This window comes from Bison bison, unplaced genomic scaffold (genome assembly GCF_000754665.1).
Source record: "Bison bison bison isolate TAMUID 2011002044 unplaced genomic scaffold, Bison_UMD1.0 scf7180017864270, whole genome shotgun sequence".
Taxonomy (NCBI): Eukaryota; Metazoa; Chordata; class Mammalia; order Artiodactyla; family Bovidae; genus Bison; species Bison bison.
Window position 1 is genome coordinate 2,127,826 of NW_011494842.1, and position 409 is coordinate 2,128,234.

A 409-nucleotide genomic window follows, 5' to 3' on the forward strand; every position below is an offset into this window, starting at 1 on the left:
ACTATGCCAGCAAATTTGGAAAACTCAGCAGTGGCCAAAGGACTGGAAAAGGTCAATTTTCATTCCAATCCCAAAGAAAGGCAATGCCAAAGAATGCTCAAACTACCGCACAATTGCACTCATCTCACACACTAGTAAAGTCATGCTCAAAATTCTCCAAGCCAGGCTTCAGCAATATGTGAACTGTGAACCTCCTGATGTTCATGCTGGTTTTGGAAAAGGCAGAGGAACCAGAGATCAAATTGCCAACATCTGCTGGATCCTGGAAAAAGAAAGAGAGTTCCAGAAAAACATTTATTTCTGCTTTATTGACTATGCCAAAGCCTTTGACTGTGTGGATCACAATGAACTGTGGAAAATTCTGAAAGAGATGGGAATACCAGACCACCTGACCTGCCTCTTGAGAAAT